Here is a 19,057-nt window from a genome sequence, read left to right as displayed (position 1 = left end):
AGAATTAGTATAAAAATGTGGCGAGAGTCTGAGTTTATCACACTTAATGGACCTTCAGCATTTTCAGTTTTCTGTATGCCGTTTGAATAATAATAACACCATTTTCAAAAAAAATGTGCATGTGAATGTAAGGTTTAAGTGAGCTTACAGGATTAGTAGTCAGTTTGTATCAAGTCCATTATCCAACTCCATATTCACGAAAGAAATCATTAGTAAATCGTAAGAAAGTGAATGGTAACAAACCATTTTTCCCATTTAAGGAATGGTTTTTAAAGTTTAAAGAACCTCCGTGTACATGTCCAAAAAAACTGCTTGATTTAAGCCTTTCGTCATCATTTCAATTATGTAATTATTTTAGTTACATTTGAACCATGCTTCTACATTAGTGGATATACTTTATACTGTCAGAAAAACAGTATTGTTGATTTCATACACCCCATTTCATTTCTATATCTTACATTATGTTCTTTCATTTCACAGTGTCTATAATGTAAGATTACAAATATGTACCTCTCATTCTGGAGAAGAGAATGTAATGTACCTAACGGAAAAACAACTGGACTTTAAAACCATTGCTTTACATTAACATCATTTGTACATTTAATGACCAATAATGTACCTCTACCGTATCTTTTTGGTGTATGGACTACATGTTGATCATTAGTTATGCTGTACATTGATATATTTGGATAAGTGTGGGTTACATTTCTTAACTTAATGTGAAATAGATTCACATTATGCAGATGGCCAGGGACAAGACAAGTAAGGGGAACCAGACAGAAGTGTAAGTAATGAATTGGACAACGATCTGGAAATGGGACAAGACAGGAATCTGAAATGTGACAAGACATTACACCAGAAACTGGCTGAGTATGTGATAACACGGGAGACTGGACTTTGGGCTGGATGAAGTTATAAACACAAGACTGCACATGTAACTCGACACAGGACAAGTCAGGAGACTGAGCAGACACAATGATGGATTCGTGACAGCTAAAGAGACAGAAAGAGAGGGACTGAAATTTAGAAAATGACTGGGACGAGAACAGGGACCAGAATAATGACAGAAATGCCAGGGGGCACTGAGGCCTGACTGACAAGGATCATAGGGATAGAGTCAGGGAGAAGCAGGACTAGGGGAAAAGTGGATGGGACCGAATGTGTGAATGCATCAGAGTCTTATACTTAAGCTTTGCTTTTTCCCCCTTTTGCCTCACAAAATTATACAGTGAACTTTGATGGATATTCAGCGATACCCAAACCGGGAATGGAGAGTGCTAACCACAGCAGAATCAACAACTGTACTGCACACACCTTACTTGGTAAGATGTCCAAGGAAAAGGCTAAGCAACTGCCTTGGTTAAATGTCCTTATTTCCATGTGGGTGACAGGGCATTAGTAGGTGGTACTGCAGGTTGTTTCAAGGGAATTTGCTAATTAGTTTCAATAGTGTTCTGGGTAGTTCTGGGGTATTACTATGCAGCTGCTATGATAAATCTGGTTTCTTAACAAATGTGTCAAATACCAATGGGCAGGTAATATACTGAAAAATCCAGAAGCTCAACATCGATCCACTCAATGTGATTTGATTAGGTTTAACCAAAAAAGTAATAATAATAATAATAATTTAAAAAAATGATCTGCCAAAACACCAAGGAGCAAATCTGTGATTATTAAAAAGGTTTATTTATGGTGATATGAAAAGGTTCTGTGGAGAAGTCCTCACTTCAGATGGTCTCTTTCACAGAAAAAGGTCTTGAATTGGAATGGTGCAAAGTCATACCGGTTGGAGCAGGCCTCATTAACACAGAAGGCACCTGCTACCTCAACTCAGTACTCCAATGTTTGACGTATACACCTCCCCTCACCAACTACCTGCTCAGTAGAGAGCATTCCAGAACATGTAAGTCCTACATCCTGCTCGATTTCTCAACCAAGGCTCATATTTTCAGCTTGCATCAGCCTTTATCACATGTCTTTTCTATCACACAGGTTTTAATTCTGGATTTTGTATGATGTGCATTATGGAACACCACATCATTAGTGTGCTTAAATACTCAGGCCACATCGTAATGCCTGTTGGTGTTGTCAGTCAGCTGAGCAGTAAGTGCCAGTATTGAAATGCGAAATTGACAATAAGGCTAATGTTTACAGTGAACCTATGTGAACTGCTATACATTGAAATCCACTAACTGGGATGTTTTTATTACCATTACAGTGATTGCACCAGATTTTAAAAAGGGGGACCAACAAGATCCTTTATATTTTTATTTACGTGCATTTAAAGCAATGTGTGACAGCCACCACAATGGATATGTGTAAGTGCTCCTGATACCTGGAACCATTTAATTGTAATGCAAACTGCTGTACTGTACATTGCTCAGTATTTTTTTGTATGCAAATATTCATTCCTGATGTTGAATGTCCTCATCAGACTGAAAGGACAGCCAGTTCAGGGCTCTCTGGCTCTACCTTTATTTGGAGGCAGACTACAGACTTCAGGTGCTCATTAAAATAGGATGGTTTTATAGGAAGATTGTTTCCCAATTATAAGCATTATATGATTTATGACTATGATAAAATAAATCAGATTTCTTAACAAATGTGTGAAAAACAAATGGGCAGGTAATATACTGAAAAATCCAGAAGCCCAAATGTGATCCACTCAACATGATTTGATTAGTTTTAACCAAAATAATAATAATTTAAAGAAATGATGTGCAAAAAACACCAAGAAGCATTAATCTGTGATTATTAAAAAGGTCTATTTATGGTGATATGATAAGGTCCTGTGGAGAAGTCCTCACTTCAGATGGTCTCTTTCACAGAAAAAGGTCTTGAATTTGAATGGTGTAAAGTCATAGAGCAGTTGGAGCAGGCCTCATTAACACAGACAACACCTGCTACCTTAACTCAATACTGCAATGTTTGACATATACACCTCCCCTCACCAACTACCTGCTCAGTAGAGAGCATTCCAGAACATGTAAGTCCTACATCCTGCTCGATTTCTCAACCAAGGCTCATATTTTCAGCTTGCAACAGACTTTATCAGGACACTTCCAGGATCAGGACCTGGAAGTGTACACATCAACTGTACTCTGCTACATCAAGAACTGTGTGGACAATGTAACAGCGGACAAAAACATCAGGGTTTACCCAAACCAAAAACCCTGGTTGACAAAAGAGGTCCAAATTCTCCTCAACAAGCGTAACATCGCATTCAGGTCTGGGGACAGAGCCTTATACAGCGTGGCAAGAACCAACCTGAAGAGAGGCATCAAGAACATGAGGTGAGACGTGTACTTAAAGCAGTGAACCCCAGGAAGTTATAAGTTATAAACACAAGACTGCACATGTAACTGGACACAGGACAAGTCAGGAGACTGGGCAGACACAAGGATGGATTTGTGACAGGTAAAGAGACAGAAAGAGAGGGACTGAAATTTAGAAAATGACTGGGACAGGAACAGGGACCAGAATAGGGACAGAAATGCCGGGGGGCACTGAGGCCTGACTAACAAGGATCATGGGGATAGAGTCAGGGAGAAGCAGGAATAGGGGAAAAGTGGATGGGACCGAATGTGTGAATGCATGAGAGTCTTATACTTAAGCTTTGCTTTTTCCCCCTTTTGCCTCACAAAATTATACAGTGAACTTTGACGGATATTCAGCGATACCCAAACCGGGAATGGAGAGTGCTAACCACAGCAGAATCAACAACTGTACTGCAAACACCTTACTTGGTAAGATGTCCAAGGAAAAGGCTAAGCAACTGCCTTGGTTAAATGTCCTTATTTCCATGTGGGGGACAGGGCATTAGTAGGTGGTACTGCAGGTTGTTTCAAGGGAATTTGCTAATTAGTTTCAATAGTGTTCTGGGTAGTTCTGGGGTATTACTATGCAGCTGCTATGATTTATATATATATATATATTATAATTTAATAATAATATCATATTATTAAATTATTATTATAATAAAAAAATTATATTATGAAAATGTTCTGTGGAGAAGTCCTCACTTCATATGGTCTCTTTCACAGAAAAAGGTCTTGAATTGGAATGGTGCAAAGTCATACCGGTTGGAGCAGGCCTCATTAACACAGACGGCACCTGCTAGCACTGATGGCGTTGAACCACAAATGAGTCGAGTGCAAGGGGTAACAGACCTCACAGCACCAACCAATCTTAAGGAACTCCGTAGTTTCTTAGGAGTATGCAACTACTCACGCCAGTTCATCGAAAACAATGCAGACTTAGCCCGTCCAATTTATGACCTACTAAAAAAGGATACCCAATTCACCTGGGGCGAAGCCCAGGAACAAGCCATGCATTTGACTTGGAGGTACGTTACGCAGAAAACCACAAGAGCCCTCTAGGTACAGGCCTTGCCTCCTGCAGCAGTGCAAAGGAGACAATCCTTCCCAAGTGCCACAGACTCCGGAAACCCTCGTACCTACTGTGGCTAACCACCACTATTTCGACCCTAACACATGCAAAGACCTTGTCACTGCATACATAGATGGTTGTTCGTTCCGCCGAGAACACACACTAATGGCAGGGGTGGGTATTGTCAGAAATAAATGGGTGGCCTCACGAACCCCTAATTTTCAAATTGGGTGCTCAGTCCTCCCAATATGCTGAAATAGCAGGAATTCAGTCTGCGGTCCAGAAAAGCATAAAAGCGTTGGTGGTCTGCACAGACTCCAACTAAGTGCATCTAAGCTTCACATGCCACTTGAAACTGTGGAAAACCGACAACTACACCACATCAAACAAAAAGCCATTCAAACACAAAGAGCTTTTCGCAGCATGTGAACACTTGGTAGACACACATGACCTGCAGATCTACTGGAAGAAAGTGAGGGGCCACTCCCAAATCCCGGGTGATGACAAAAAAATTCAATGACCAGGCAGATAGCTTAGCCAAACAAGTGGCCTCAAACAGTAGCGGCAGCGTCACCTGACAATGCTAAAAGTACCATTGTCTCTATTAACCCTGCTTTTTCTGACGCCGACATAATTGCTCTCCAGGCTCGGGACCCGTCCATTTCCAAAATGCTTATGCATTTCTCTGACCCATCTACATGTCTCATCTCGGCTCAAGATCTTGACACCATACCAGGCCTTAAAGACCTATACGGCACCAGAGCGTCCCTCCAAGTCATCAACGGCTTGCTTGTTCATGCCACTGACTCGCACACTTCACCCGCATTCGTGGTTCCTCAGTGCCACAGGGGGGTGATGCTGATGTATGCCCATGACTCCCCATCTGCAGGACACAAAGGGGTCAAAGCAACACACCATGCACTCCGGCAGGTGGCATATTGGCCCCACATGGTAAAAGATGTGGCTGATGACATTAAATTGGTAATTGGTATGTTGCCAATTTCATCCCTCAAATCCTCTTCATAGAGCCCCCTTGCAAAAGGAAGGGTTATCGTTCCCTTGGTCAAACCTCCAGATAGACTGGGTTGGACCACTCATCCGAACAGTGAGAGGTAACAAGTACTTCTTCACAGTCATGTGTGCATTCACAAAATGGGTAGAATGCCTCCCCGCAGCGAATGACACAACACTAACCACTGCCTACTTACTGATGAACCATGTCTTCTCACGGTTTGGCCTACCCAACCGTGTCGACTCTGACAGCGGGACACATTTCACAGAAGAGGTCATGCAGCAGCTCTGGCAACTCTTAGGAGTAAAAGCCAGCCTTCACATTAGCTACCATCCTCAAAGCTCAGGTAGAGCGAGTCAACTGAACTGTTGTTAGCATACTGAAAAAGTATGTAGCAGCAAACCAGCGAGACTAGCTACCCCTTGTACTGATGGCCATACATGCGACACCACATGATGCGGTCGGGGTCTCACCCTTTGAGTTGATGACAGGGAGACAGATGACGCATCTGTTGTGTACCAGATCAAAATCAACAAAGGTCAGGGCACTGCTGAGCTCAAATGGGTCCACCGCAACCAAATCAGGCCACACAAAAACCCCATCCCAGTAAACATTTAGCCGTTGATTCAACGTTGAAATAAAGTACTTGACTGTCGTCTAATCAACGTTTTTTTAAGGTTGAAAATGAAATTTGAAAAGACGTCCAAACACAGACGTTGAAAAGACGACTAAAAATGTCACATTAAAGACGTCCTTTTAAAGCCTTTATTTCAACGTTGAAATCACGTACCTAAATGTCGTTCAATCAACGTTTTTCTAAGGTTGAAAATGAAAGTTGAAAAGACGTCCAAACACATACGTTGAAAAGACGACTAAAAAAGTCACATTAAAGACGTCCTTTTAAAGCCGTTATTTCAACCTTGAAATCACGTACCTAAATGTCGTTCAATCAGCGTTTTTTTAAGGTTGAAAATGAAAGTTGAAAAGACGTCCAAACACAGACGTTGAAAAGATGACTAAAAAGTCACATTAAAGACGTCCTTCTAAAGCCGTTATTTCAACGCTGAATCACGTACCTAAATGTTGTTCAATCAGCGTTTTTTTAAGGTTGAAAATGAAAATTGAAAAGACGACTAACAAAATCACATTAAAGACGTCCTTTTAAAGCCATTATTCAACATTGAAGTCACGTACCTAAATGTCATTCAATAAACACTGAATTAAAGTTGAAAAGACATCCAAACATAAACTTTGAAAAGACGAGTAACAGAGTCACATTACAAATGTACTTTCAAAGTACAGTAGGTCCCATTAAGAATTTAACGGTTCAGACTGGATTTTAATGGTGTCTTTCTTGCTTCCTGCTTCCTTGCCGTTCAGACGCTTTGCTGCTTAGCTCTGCTATCTTCTATTTCTTTCCTTTTATTTTTTCAAAACCGACTTGTTTTTCCTGTGATAGAGTATCTGAGCTTTTAAATATACACAAATCAGCAGCACTACGAAGCCAAAACTGGATATTTTCTGCTTTTGATACTTTTTAAAGTAGTGTGATTGCTCTAGGAACCAGGACTGTTCCAACAACCAGGATATTTCATCAGGCTACAGTAGAAGAAACTTGTGAAATGCCTCTTCATTTTGTTCAACACATGTGCTGTCAGAATTGCTACGGACTTCTACAGAGAATGTCAGCTTTGGAAAGGGATTTTCGGAACCTGTTATCAGAGTTTAAGGACTGGCATGTCGGACCTGCGCGAGGAGTAACAGTGAATGGGAGTACGGGCAGCAGACAGTGGGCTGAGGACCTAACGGAGCAGCGGACAGTGGAGGGACACAGATCTAGACCAGAGGATCGAGTAAATGGCAACACTGCTGTGAGTACAACTAGAGACGGGCAATGGGTGCAGATTGAAGCTAGACCCAAGCGCCGTGCTTTGTATAGCTCTGTAGTCTCGTCCTCTACTCCTGGTACCACAGCTGGTCCAGGGATTTCAGCTGCTAAACCTAACACTGCTGCTGAGAGAGCACAGCACAGACCCAAACCAGAAAACCGGTCTTATTCACTGCAGCTGAAAAACAGGTTTGAACCACTGCATGCCCTTCGTGAGAATCACAAACGCAGTGAACACAGCACAGAAAGTGCCAGAAGTGTCAGTCAGTCTCAAAACTCTAACAAACCTACTGCAGACACCCTGATCTTTGGAGATGACACTGTTAATGGGGTAACAAACCCAAAACTCATAGTGAGATGCGAGCCAAACATCACCGTGCCTGAACTTACTGCAAAGTTTCCAGCTGTACTGGCTGAGTACACCAATGTGAAGAGGATTATTGTACACGTTGGAAAGAATGACACTATCAAGCAGGAGTCTGAAGTTTTAAAAAGAGACTTTAATGACCTCATTAACACACTCAGTAGGTTCAACATACAATTTTTCATCAGTGGACCTCTACCTGCAGGAGGCACCAATATGTTCTCAAGGTTACTGGGATTAAACACATGGCTACAGAACAGCTGCAGGTCAAATGGACTGAACTTCATTGACAATTTTAACTTGTTTTTTGGGAAGAGAGAACTTTTTAGGAGAGACGGACTGCACACAAACAAGAGGGGTGTTAAACTTCTGACAGACAATCTCATTTTCTCAGTGTGCAATCTATCTACTTCTCTTGGGGGTGGCGCATCAGCATCAACATCCAGGAACTCTCCTGTACAAGCTGATGACACCATGTCAGAGCCGGAACATCCTCTCTCCACTGAGGACGACCTGAGGGAGCAGCAGACACTGGACATGAGTGGCAATGACCAACTCTATCAGCTGCCAGAGACACCAAAACCCCAAGAGGAATCCTCCTTGTCCTCTATCTCCCCCCCCACATCACCCCACCTGAACCTCCCAGCAGCCATGGAGAAGCTGGTTTCGGCTGGGACAAGGCTGTCACTTTCCCTGTCAGCCAGCCCTCAGGTGCAAAGAAGAACCACCCAAGCTTCTACTCCACCGTCATCTACTGCCACTTCTCCACTGCAGTCCCCCAGACTGTCCCCTAAGAATAATCACACTCCATCACCACCTAGAGCACCTCAACGGAAAAGACAAGCTCCTCAACCCCCGGAAAGGCAGCTTCGCTCACGGCCCCATCGCCAGCAGGAGCTTCACACAGCTTCGTCAGCTGATAAGGGCAAAGAAAAGTGATGTTTTTCGGGTCCTGGCTGCTGCAGTGATGATGTCAGCAGTACATGTTTTCAAAACAAGCTTGGACCTTTGATGCCTGTAATCTCTCCCATTCCAGTACTTATCAGAGAGAGAAAGAACAGAGAGTTCAGGTCAGATTCTGTGAATGTAGCCAATCTACAGCAAATAAAATGTGAAACAGAGATTCTGTGGCAAAGTGCACAAGTTACTAAGTTAGCTCTTCTAAATATCAGATCTCTCACAAACAAATCACACTTAATTAATGATTTTATTACAGCACATGGGCTTGATTTTATACTTTTAACTGAGACTTGGCTAAATGAATGTAGTGCTGCAACTGTTTTATTGGAGTCGGCTCCTCCAGATTTTCATTTTTTAAATGCATCTCGTGCCAGCAGAAAAGGTGGAGGTCTAGCTGCTTTGTTCCATGGTTCTTTTCAGTGCAAGCAGTTATCATTTGGAGACTTCACAACATTTGAGAATCTCTGTGTAGTTTTGAAAGGGACACCACAGATATTACTAGTAACTGTCTACAGGCCTCCGAAGTACAGCGCTAATTTTATTGATGAATTTACAGAGATGCTGTCCTTTATTTCTACAGACTTTGACCATTTTGTTATTGCTGGTGACTTTAACATACATATCGACAATCCCAAGGACTGTTTTGCCAAGGAACTACTTGCCATATTGGACTCTTTTGGTCTTTCACAGCATGTTACAGGGAGTACTCATTGTCATGGTCACACGCTGGATATTGTTATCTCAAAGAGTCTCAACATATCAGTGACTGTGAAGGACGTCGCACTGTCAGATCACTACTGTGTGTTCTTTGATATGTGGGCCTCACCAGTCATCAGAGATAGAAGAGTTTGTGTCAAGAAAAGGATTATAAAGGACTGCACAGCTACACTTTTCATGAGTAAATTGTGCACTACACCATGTGAACGATCCAACTCTGTTGATGATTTGCTGAATAGTTTTAATACAAAAATTGTCAGTGTAATGGATGAGATTGCGCCAGTTAAAATGAAGGCCTTGTCTTGCAAACAGAAAGCACCATGGAGAAATGCTTCTGTTGTTCAAATCCAAAAGAGGGAGTGTCGCAAGGCAGAACGCAGATGGCGTAAAACAAGTCTTCATATTCACAAAGAAATCTACAAAGATAGGCTACGTCAATACAACGCGACAATATGCAAAACACGACAATCCTATTTCTCTAGTATCATCAACAATAACACTAACAACAGCAAAATCCTCTTCACCGTGGTCGACAGACTTACTAACTCACCCACACCAATGGCCCCTGAATTAGTATCAACTGAGAGATGTAATGAGTTTGCATTCTTTTTTAACACTAAAATCCAGAATATCAGACAAGCGATTAGTACATCTATATCCAACAATGAGTCTGTACCCTCTCCATCACCTCATAAAAACTCCTTAGTTAAAATGTCAGAGTTCAGTACTGTTGATAGTAATATTTTAACTGACACAGTTAATCATCTCAAATCATCCACTTGCAGTCTTGACACACTACCAACCAATTTTTTAAAGAGTGTGTTTCACACTATAGCACCAGACATACTCCACATTGTAAACACCTCACTCATGTCGGGGGTTTTTCCGAGCTCACTAAAAACTGCAGTTGTAAAGCCTCTTCTAAAAAAGAAAAATTTAGAATCTTCTCTGATAAGTAACTACAGGCCAATTTCTAATCTACCGTTCATGGGCAAAATCATTGAGAAAATAGTTTTCAGGCAAATCACTGGTTTCTTGTCCATAAACAGTAGCCTAGACAAATTCCAGTCCGGGTTCCGGTCTAATCACAGCACTGAGACTGCTCTAATCAAGGTAATTAATGACATCCGCTTAAATACAGAGGCTGGAAAGGTATCTCTTCTATTACTTCTTGACCTTAGTGCTGCCTTTGATACCATTGACCATAAGATTCTTATAGATAGACTCGCAAACTGGGTTGGACTCTCAGGAACAGTCCTGAAGTGGTTCATTTCTTACCTGGAAGGCAGGAACTACTTTGTAGAAATAGAAAATAATATTTCAGAGAACATGCCAGTAACCTGTGGTGTCCCCCAGGGCTCTATTCTTGGTCCACTTTTATTTAATTTATATATGCTTCCTCTTGGCCAGATTCTACAGAACTATGGGCTGTCCTATCACATCACATGGCCCTGTCCCCAAACGACTCTGGCCCAGTTGACTTATTAAGCAAGTGCCTTGAACACATCACAAACTGGATGGGACACAATTTTCTGCAGCTGAATAAAGATAAAACTGAGATTATACTATTTGGGAATAGCACTGAGAGACAAAGATTGGCTACGTATCTGGACTCGAGAGCCCTCAAATCTAAAGAACTGGCTCGCAACCTTGGTGTATCAATGGACTCAGATCTCAGTTTTAGTAGTCATATTAAAGCGGTTACTAGATCAGCATTTTACCATCTTAAGAACATCAGTAAGATTAGAGATTTTCTGACTAAACCAGACCTAGAGAAACTTATCCATGCTTTTATTTCTAGCAGGATTGATTACTGTAATGGTCTCTTAGCTGGACTTCCAAAAAAGACCATTAAACAGCTTCAGCTGATTCAAAATGCAGCTGCCAGAGTTCTCACTCGGAGCAAAAGAAGAGATCATATCACCCCCATCCTCAAATCCTTACACTGGATACCAGTCTGTTATAGAATAGACTTTAAGGTGTTATTACTGGTTTATAAATGTCTCAATGGGGTAGGACCAGCGTATTTATCAGATCTGCTACAGAGATATGAGCCGAGCAGAGATCTCAGATCTTTAGGAACTAGTCAGTTAGTCCTGCCTCGGGTCAAAACTAAACATGGAGAGGCAGCATTTAGCTACTATGCCACTTTTAAATGGAACCAGCTGTCTGAGAATATTAGAAGTGCCCCAACGTTAGACACATTTAAATCAAGACTTAAAACTCTCTTGTTTGAGCAGGCTTACAGCTCAGTTTAAAATATTCTGCACTTTTCTGTAACGGCATTTTATTTCTTTTATTTCTTTTCATTTATTGTTATTTTAAATTGTTTTAATCATTTTACTCTTTTTATGTAATTGTCTTATTGGAATTTATGATTTTACTCTGGCTTTTAATGTAATTTCTTTTTCTGTAAAGCACTTTGAATTGCTTCTGTATGAAAGGTGCTCTATAAATAAACTTGCCTTGCCTACATCTAATAGTTTTCATCATGTAACCCATTAGCACTTAATGGTTCCTAATAGTTTATCCATTATTTCTTTTAATAGTTTCCATTATGTAACACTTCTATTAGTATTTTATTGTACCTGTCAGTTCACAATCCCGGTTGGAAAAAACATTACACCCATAGGTAAAAGAAAAATATTTATAAACATATTGGCAAATTTTTGTAATTAGCCCAAAATATGTGACTCAAACATGGCATACATGGCATGGCATACATGTATAAATGTATTAAAAAAAAAATATATATATATATATAATGAAAATATAAAAAATATAATATTCTGTATAGTATTCCCGCCTTGCGCCCGATGATTCCAGGTAGGCTCTGGACCCCCCGCGACCCTAAATTGGATAAGCGGTTACAGATAATGAATGAATGAATATTCTGTATACAATTACACATGTAAATGAAACAAAAATTTGCATACTAAGAAAATGAAGTACAGATTTGAACAAAGTACAAAGTATAGAGTGTACAAAAGCTTGTCACTGGGGCTGTACCTCTTTTAGGTACAATACAGTACCTTTCAGTGTTCTTTTATGTAGTCATGTTTTTGTACTAGTTAATTTACTTGGAACCATAAGGGGCTCAAATGTATCATTAACATTAGCTTTATATATACCACCCCAGTGACAAACCATTTTGTACCCTGTGGTGACAAAAGTGTACCAGATTTATTAACACAAATCTTCATAATGGGTGGCATGGTGGCGCAGCAGTTAGTGTCGCAGTCACACAGCTCCAAAGACCTGGAGGTTGTGGGTTCGATTCCCACTCCGGGTGACTGTCTGTGAGGAGTTGGTGTGTTCTCTCCGTGTCCACGTGGGTTTCCTCCGGGTGCTCCAGTTTCCTCCCACAGTCCAAAAACACACATTGGTAGGTGGATTGGCGACCTTCTATAATCAACAGTGTAAGAAACAATTACTTATGTAAAAAGGCAAAATAAAAAAATATAGCCATTTTTAAATGAATAAAAATCCACCTGAATAGGAAATACGCAAAATTGACATTTTAACATATACATTAAATTTTACCTTTATCTGTTTAACCCAATACATTTAATTAATGACAGTGGAAGGAAAATTATTGCTTGTGTTTTCAGTACAAATCTTCTGTTAGAATGAAACTTAAAAATAGTGTATTGGCAGTCATATACCACAGGTTATACTGTATATATCCACGCACAGGCCAATGTGTTGTTTGAGTTTGGCAAAGGTAAACTTTCTATGCAGAAATTGTGTGCATTGGTTCAGTGGAGGCATGAAAGGTTTAGTACAGGAGGTTGATCCCTTGAGTCACACTCTGCAACTCCATGTTTAAAATGCATCTCTGAAGAAATGTCATGATGTTTTTAGGTGTGCAGGGTATTCAATTTTGAAGTCGTGATACATACAGGTGTTTGTGAAGAAGGCCTCATCTACTGCACTATGACAGCAAACCTCAACTCAGCTTTCACCACACTCTGGCTTCCACTGGAAACACCAGTTTCCCAGTCCTGATCTTTCAGGTGAATTATCAGATATAATGTTGTAGGTTCACCCTACAGAAAAACAGAAATAGACTTGGCATGACACACTAAGACATAATACTGACTTTCCATTGACTGTGACTATTTCAGTTGGTGTGGCAACAGTTTACTTTATCTCACTTAATGAGGGGGTCAGAGTTGTAAGTCAAGAAAAACAAGTTTATTCCTAAGTCAATGCCTATACATCATGAAGAAAAATGCTTTCATAATGATCCCATACCTATTAACTATTAATTTACATTGGTGCCCCCCCTCTGGAGTTTGGTGTTTTCTTACTGTGTCTGTATGGGTTTCCTCTGTGTGCTCCTGGTTTCCTCCCATGATCCAAACACACACTGGCAGGTGGATTGGCTACTCAAAAGTGTCCATTGTGTGAGTGCGGGAGTGAAATTGTGGGTGTGTGGTGCCCTGTGAAGGACTAGTGCCCTGTCTAGGGTGTGTTCCCACGTTGCGCAGAGTGACTCCAGGTAGAATGTAAATATTTTGTACCCACCACAACCTTGAACTGGACAAGCAGTTGAATACATGAATGAATGAAAGCACAGAAGCCACATTGATGCAATAATTGTTAAATTATTATTTAGGTCAAATGTTTAAATCAAACCTGTAAGCTTTGAAGTCCTCTCATCTCAACGTCAATGTGGTGATGTGTATTTTAGGGAGTACAGCTGTAAATCCATTGCTGAACTGGTGAATTTTGTTCACTGTTAGAGTATGGATTCCATCAACCTCATCAGACAACTGTAAAAACAAAGCAGAACACAATAGATGAAAGCTTTATTATAATAATCCAGTAAATTATATCAATAAAGACAATAGTGTAGCGCAAATAAGATAGAATAAGGAAACGATATTAGACAAATATTAATATAATAGAATATTAATAATAGTCTTACAGTAAAAACCTAATATAAATCTAGTATTATATTATAAATATTATAATAATATTATACATATTATATATAATATTTTCAGAATTATAAAAGATACAATAATACTTATATGATGTTGGTTCACTTGCTACCAGCACTGGGCATTTGGCAATGCTGTTGATGCATCTGTTGACTTCCTTGCCTGATAAAATTACCAAAACTTTCAGATCTCTGCAACATTGAAAAGTGGCACATTTTCTAGCTTTTGCTTGAGTGACATATGCAAGGTGTGCTGGAGGATGGACAGTATTGACTCAAAACATGTATGCTTTCATTAATAATCAGATCACAGCTTATAAGTTTTAAAATATTATATTAATTCCACAATATAATAAAATACAAAAATGTTTGCATTAGTGTTCCCGATAAAAGTACCGTTCATCTGATGATTTTCACATATTTGGAAAAGCACAAACGTGGCCTGTGCAAATGGTTTTGTATGATTTTACTTTCCAGCCCAGCACTTCTTTTGATATTTGGTTAACATTCGCATTGTTAGGTGGCTTGCATGTAACTGCAACCCAGACCTGCTGAAATAAATGTCAAAACATTACTGTTAATAATGTAATATTACTTTGAATTTTTTATACAGAATGGGTTAACTATTATCCTCCTCTACTCCTTCACTTGTCTTCACTGAGATGCTAACCTAGCATAGCTGTTTCTTTGCTAGAGCTCTTTAAATACTTATACTTTACCAGAATGAGTGAAACTAAAGTTTTATTTAGATTAAATATCACTTACCTCTGAATATACGAGATAATGCCTGCTTCCACAAACCATTGAAAAATCATCCACTGAAACTTATTTTGATGCTGTATTCAAACTCAGAGTAACCATTATATGAAGGGGAGGGGCTCTCTCTCTCTCAAACTGTTAGGGTCGATGAGGGATGAGGGGTGCGGACTGACGGAGGGCGGACGCAAACGCTAAGAACACAGACTTTATTGAACAAAACAAACACAAACGAACTAGAACAGGAAGCGAGCATGAAACGGGCGTGAGACGAGCCAGAGAAACGAACACGAGCAAGAGAGACGAACAACACTACCAAGAACACGAATAATAATGAACGCGAAACACGGAACAATGAAACTAAACTAGGAACAAAGAACAATGAACGACCACAGGAAGTGAGGGAAGGGGACTTAAATACGACAACAAACAAGAAACACCTGAAACGGATAACAAGGGAAAAGACGAGGAGGCGGAACAAAGGCGGGGCATGAACATAAACAAAACAAAGCCCTGTGCTGAGAAAACGGACCAGACGGGACGTGAGTGTGACACAAACACACACACATTATTTCTCTCTCTCTCTCTTAACTGATTTAAAACGCATTCCGGACGTCCAGTGACAATATTAATTTGTCCCAAAATAACAGACACATTATGGACGTCCACTGACGTTAACTGGTCCTGAAGTAACTGACTTGTTTAAAAACGCATTTTGGACGTCCACTAATGTTATCAGTTCGTCCCAATATAACTGACTTGTTTTAAACGCCTTTCAGACGTCCATTGACGTTATCAATTGGTCCCGAAATAACTGACCTGTTTTCAACGCATTTCGGACGTCCATTGACGTTATTAATTGGTCCCGAAATAACTGACTTGTTTTCAATGCATTTCAGATGTCCATTGATGTTGTCAATTAGTTCCGAAATAACTGACTTGTTTTCAACGCATTTCTGACGTCCATTGACGTTATCAATTGGTCCCGAAATGACGGATTTGTTTTCAACGCATTTCGGACGTCCATTGACGTTGTCAATTTGTCCTGAAATAACTGACTTTTTTTCAATTAATTTTGGACGTCCACTGACGTTTAAAATATGTCCTTGACGGACCGACTCCTTTTAGACCTCTTTTGAACGTCCAGGGACATTCCTTGTTTACTGGGATGGGACTTGTAGGGGACACTAACGTTTGTGGTATAAACAATAGAACCAAAGGCAAGAAGAGTGTTGGCTAACAAAAAGCTACAGCCTTCTACTCCCAAACTTAGTTCTTCTATCTCTTTTCCCCTCTTCCTCTCACTCTTCAGCAGGCAACAAGCTTCTAACCAGACCGAGGACACTCAGGGTGCAAGATCCTAGTCCCTCATCATCAATTATTGTAGACTGTTTATCCTAGACATAAAACTTTTATCAAAAGGGGGGGTATAGTGGTAAATTTTTCTAAAAGATGACTTGCCATAAGTACTCAAATCTAATCATGAGCATTTCTCCCGGTAAGATGGCACCGCTGCTCATTCTCCTGATCATCGGCTCCCTAGGAACCATCGTGCTCCGTGAAGTGATTGAACCGTGTCTGGACTCCGAGATAATACTGAAAGACCAGCCAGGACTGCTAATCACTAATTGTCACCTCCATACCCAGAAAGTATTCGTGCGGTTGAATCCCACCAAAGCATGTAGGAAAAACCTACCGATAACTGACTTACAAACTGGCCAGAATGGAGCTAGATGGACTGAGGAAGCTATCAGCCATGCTGAAGCTGACGTAACTCATATGCTCCGCCAGCTACAAAAGTTTACCGTAACGCAATCAGAATTAATTGGTTTTAATAAACGATCTAAACGTTTCATAGGGGGATTGCTAATGGCAGCTGCAACTGTGGGATCACTACTGAGCCTTGGAACGTCTGCTGTCAACTTTGCCTCTGTCAAACGTCAAGTAGGGGAATTGCAGGCTGAAATTCCAAATATTAAAACCCAATTAAACAAGCAGCAACAACACCTGCAAACAATCAGGCAAACCCAACATGTTATGTTATATTCAAGTATATACGAAGTATTAATTCTAGGATGTTCTATTTTTGCCAAACCGTAAGTGATTTTTATTTCTCTGGTAATTGAGACGGTCACATGTACTCCCCAGAACCAGGAACCAATCAGAGAACGGCGACCTCCCAAGTGGGCGTGACCGCTCCACCTATGAAAAAGGAGTTAGCTCAGTTCTGTCTTATTCTTATATACTGTTTTTTAATTCTCAGCTTTTTTTCTTCTACACACTGCGTTCTGCTTTTTCTATGCTTCTACGCTCTTCCCTTTCTGAACTGATGGAGCCGACTCTCAAGAAGACTCTTAAAAGACCAATCTTCATGCGAACTGACAGGGGACGCCTTGTGTCAATTAGGGGCTTGCTCTTGAGTATGTCTGTTAAGTGGTCATCTACGCACTTGGCCACCATGTGTTCATGACTGACCTGTCAGGCTTTCTGCAGTCTTTCTGCAAGTCCAGGTATCGCATCGCTGGTGAGGCTGCTCAGGACAGAATGCTTCATCCCACAAACTATTTCCATATACCTCCGGGGGAGAAGTTCTTTCTGCCATGTTAGCTGTGTCTGACTGAGATGTACCTTAATTCTATTTAATTAGGATTAATCCCATTAACCCCTTTTAAATTAACCTGAATTAAAATTCACCTGTACTGAGTACCCTAAGAATAAATGCTAGTCTGTATGATGTTCGAGTTCTAAACTGTAGAACCAGGTTTGTGAATGGGAAATAAACAACTTTAATTGTGATAGCAAGTTTCTCCACTAGAAAGAAAATCTAAATGGCAACAGCAAGCTTCCGCATTGGAGTTGAACTTAAGTTGCAATACCAGACCGGGACACCAGAGAACGACAAGCAAGTTTATAATGCAGTGGTAAACAATTAACACCAGTCGGTGCTGGTGGGGATTCAAATAACCACAGCACGAGCAGACACAATGTAACACGAATGGGAATTTCCACTGTAGGGGGAAGTTAACACTAAAGGGCGTTAACAAAAAACTTTTAAAATGGGAACACAGATTTCAAACACTACCCAGCTAGCAAAATTGTATCGGCCCACACTCGGGCCGAATCACGCACGCCGGAACAAAAACACTCGGCCCAATACCGGCACGCGGAGTCGGCATTGTCTTGGCTGTGATGTACGGCCGTAGAGTGGGTCGATAGTTCTGGCCCGAGTCTGGGAAACTCTCGGCGCAGACTCGGCCGAGTGTTGTGGCTGAGGCGCGGCTCAAATGACTCGGCCCTAGTCCGGCAAGCCATAACTAAATCGCGATAACCGGACCACGGCCGAGTTTGAGCCAGAAGCATGCCATTAGTGCCAGACTCGGCCCAGATCTGGCTCATTATCGGTTGTAATAGTTTATTTCACACACACCCCTCCCTTCCCTCAGAAAATGGTACAATAAGGTTCATGGTGAAATAACTGCTTTATTAAATAACTTTTACACTCAGGAAAAAAGGTACATTATTGGTCACTAAAGGTACAAGTGTTTAAAAGTCCAGTTTTGTTCCTTAAAGGTACATTGCGTTCTCTTCTCCGGAGGGAGACATACATGTTTGTAGTATTTCATTATAGAAATGTCATATAACAAAAAACATAATAAAAGTCCTGGAGATGAAACAGGGTGTATGAAATCAACACATTTTAAAATCTACAATTATAATATAATCATGTTCCCTAATTAAATGTACAAATATGTACAATTGAGGGTACCACCACAATGACAACATATCTGACAATGTAATATTAGTAAGTGTGCTTGTCATACAACCTTGAAACAGTGTAAACATACAGCAATTGCAATGAATACAAATAGTACATAAAATCAATAAATAGAAAATACATTTGTAACTGGCATTGAAATTGGAAATTGGCAGTGTAATGATTTCCTAAATCCAATTAACCTTCAAAGACTGTTTTTCAAAAAAAAAAACAATTGGTTTTACACTTTTCTTTAAAAATATACTATG

The 19,057-nt window shown here is 40.4% G+C and overlaps 2 long non-coding RNA genes across 2 annotated transcripts; one reads left to right on the top strand and one right to left on the bottom strand.

Moving 5' to 3' along the window:
- The first annotated feature begins 1,255 nt into the window (after positions 1-1,255).
- Positions 1,256-2,487, top strand: LOC136674345 (uncharacterized). The gene is made up of 4 exons (XR_010796040.1): positions 1,256-1,322; positions 1,748-1,903; positions 1,993-2,103; positions 2,219-2,487. It is a non-coding gene; the product is annotated as an uncharacterized lncRNA (long non-coding RNA).
- Positions 2,488-12,454: 9,967 nt separating this feature from the next.
- Positions 12,455-14,156, bottom strand: LOC136675298 (uncharacterized). The gene is made up of 3 exons (XR_010796158.1): positions 13,972-14,156; positions 13,233-13,379; positions 12,455-12,735 (listed from the first exon to the last, which is right to left on the bottom strand). It is a non-coding gene; the product is annotated as an uncharacterized lncRNA (long non-coding RNA).
- Between the last annotated feature and the right edge of the window lie 4,901 nt (positions 14,157-19,057).

Source organism: Hoplias malabaricus, chromosome 18 (assembly GCF_029633855.1).
Source record: "Hoplias malabaricus isolate fHopMal1 chromosome 18, fHopMal1.hap1, whole genome shotgun sequence".
NCBI classification, from domain to species: Eukaryota; Metazoa; Chordata; class Actinopteri; order Characiformes; family Erythrinidae; genus Hoplias; species Hoplias malabaricus.
Note: the sequence above shows the minus strand (reverse complement) of the source record. Positions and strands in the feature narration are given on the sequence as shown.